Raw genomic sequence first — 3,167 nt, 5'->3', positions numbered from 1 at the left:
CACCCCGCGCGCGCGCACACACACACAAAGAGATCAAGAGAGGGGGGGGGGGTGGAGGAGAGGGGGGGGGGGTGGAGGGGAGGGGGGGTGCAGGCAGGCAGGCAGGCATCCCATAATACCCCCCCCACTCTCTCTCTCTCTCTCTCCACACTTAACTCACCCCTCCCCCACTCTGCATAGTTACCTTGCAACGTACAGACCATAATAGTCACCCCCCCCTCCCTCCCTCCCTCTCCTACAGTCTCTTCCCCATTCCTCCATGCATTACACCCCCCCTCCCCTCCACCACCTCCACCTCCACCTCCACCCCTCCCTTAGCAACCGCGGTTGCCATGGATACGCCCCGTGGCATCCCATAATAGTAGCGAGCGCAGTCACCACCACTGACATCCCACAATAAGCATAACTCCAAAAAAAAAAAAAGAGAAAGAGAGAAAGATAGGAGGAAAAAAAAAAAAAAAGAGGGCGTCACATGGCAACTGTGTGTGCGCGCCCACATGACTGCTCTTTAACTTGTGCATGTTTGCATGTATGCGCCAGGCAGCGGTACTGTACACGGGGACAGGACCTGTGCACAGGACTGGATGCAGCGCTAACACCCCCCCCCCCTCCTCGCCCTGCAGTAAAAACAGGTAGGGGTGACCCGCCAGGTGACCCAGGTGTAGCCCTCACATAATAACATCATATCGCACATGGGGGCCAAGAAACTTACTTTAAAATCTTGCAAAGCAGGTCAGAGGTTAAAGAGGTAAAAGAGTCTCATTTAGTTTATTTTATTTTTTTATTTCTTGGCCTTCCAGCGAGAAGCAGCAGCAGCACGACGACAAACGACAGGACAAGGTCAAGACCTTCTGCAGCTTTTTTAAAACCCGACTCTGAAAAACCCCAGAAAGAAGCGCAAGTGAGTCCACAAGCCAACAGCTGAGTTTAAAGTCTCCCCACACACACACACACACACACACACACATACACACACACTTTACTACCACAGGCTGCTTTGGAAATGCATTGCAGTCAATGGTGGGAAAAACGTCTGGGTCCTAGACAGCTTCTTTTTTTTCTTCTTCTTTCTTTCCCACCATTGACTGCAATGTGTTGCTTTTAGACTGTGGGGTAAAAATGGAGAACTGTTTGTGAGCGACGCTGCTGAAGAAGCGACATTTCACCGCGTGAGATACCGATGGTGAACGTGTCGACTAATGGGGGAGCTGGCTGAGGGCTCGAGGAACCTTTTAGTTCCTGGGAAAGTTCCCGTACATTAGGTCCAGTGACAAATTAGGATTAAAAGAGAAAAACTAATACAAAAACTTGTGGACTGAAGGAGCGTTTTAGATCCTGGAGAAGTTCCTGGTCCATTGATATATGTCAATAAACCCACATCTGAAGCTGGCGGGCTGGAGGAACACTTCAGTTCCTAGAAAAGTTCCCGGACATAAAGTTCAATGGCATTACAATTAATAGAAAAAAACAAACAAACATGAAAACTGGTGGACTGAAGGACCGTTTTAGTTCCTGGAGAAGTTCCCGTACATTAGGTCCAGTGGCAAATTAGGATTAAAAGAAAAAAACTAATACGAAAACTGGTGGACTGAAGGACCGTTTTAGTTCCTGGAGAAGTTCCTGGTCCATTGATATATATCAATAAACCCACATCTGAAGCTGGCGGGCTGGAGGAACACTTCAGTTCCTAGGAAAGTTCCCGTACATTATATCAGTGACAAATTATTAAAAAAAATAAAAAAAATAATACGAAGACTGGCGGACAGATGGAAAGTTTAGTTCCTGGAAAAGGTCCTGGTCCATTGATATATATCAATAAACCCACATCTGAAGCTGGTGGGCTGGAGGAACACTTCAGTTCCTAGAAAAGTTCCTGGACATTAAGTTCCATGACATTACAATAAAGAAACACACATATTAGGTTAACGAGCCAAGGAATGTTTTCGTTCCTAGGAAAGTTCCCAGACATTAAGTGACATTACGATAAAGAAGTTCATAAGCTGAAGGAACCTTTTAGTTCCTTGAAAAGTTCCCGGACATAAAGTTCAATGGCATTACAATTAACAGAAAAAAACAAACAAACATGAAAACTGGTGGACTGAAGGAACGTTTTAATTCCTGGAAAAGTTCCTGGTCCATTGATATATATCAATAAACCCACATCTGAAGCTGACGGGCCGAAGGAACACTTCAGTTCCTAGAAAAGTTCTCTGATTTTAGGTTCAGTAACAACTTTACACTAAAGAAACCAAAATATAAAGCTTGACAGGCCGAGGAACCTTTGAGTTCCTAGGAAAGTTCCTAGACATCAGGTTCCATGACATTACAGTAAAAACACACACATGTTAATTTGGCGTTTTCGTTCCTAGGAAAGTTCCCGGACATTAAGTATAGTTGAAATCCGCATATGAAGTTGACAGACTCAAAGAAACATTTAATTCTAAGGAAAGTTCCTGAACATTAGGTTCAGTGATATTACAATAAAGAAACCCACATATAAATCTGACGGGCTGAAGGAACCTTTTAGTTTGTGGGAAAGTTCCTGGACATTAGGTTTAACTACATTAGAATAAAAAAAATAAATAAATCATGAATCTGACGGACTGAAGGAACCTTTTAGTTCCTGTAAAAGTTCCCAGACATTAAGTTAATTGACAATACGATAAAGAAACCCACATATGAAGACTAGAACCTTTTAGTTCTCACGGACATTATGTTCTATGATATCACAATAAAGGAACCCACATATAAATCTGACGGGCCGAAGGAACCTTTTAGTCTGTGGGAAAGTTCCTGGACATTAGGTTTAATGATATTACAATAAAAACACACACATGTTAATTTGACGAGCCAAGGAACGTTTTCGTTCCTTGGAAAGTTCCCGGACATTAAGTGTAGTTGATATCCGCATATGAAGTTGACAGGCTCAAAGAACCATTTAGTTCTAAGGAAAGTTCCTGAACATTAGGTTCAGTGATATTACAATAAAGTAACCCACGTATGAATCTGACGGACTGAAGGAACCTTTTAGTTCCTGGGTAAGTTCCCGGACATTAAGTTTATTGACAATAAAATAAAGAAACCCACATATGAAGTTGACAGGCCCACCCAACACTCAAGTTCTCACAAAGGTTCCCAGACATTATGTTCAATGATATCACAATAAA

Source organism: Chelon labrosus (genome assembly GCF_963514085.1).
Source record: "Chelon labrosus genome assembly, chromosome: 16".
In the NCBI taxonomy this organism is placed as follows: Eukaryota; Metazoa; Chordata; class Actinopteri; order Mugiliformes; family Mugilidae; genus Chelon; species Chelon labrosus.
Note: the sequence above shows the minus strand (reverse complement) of the source record.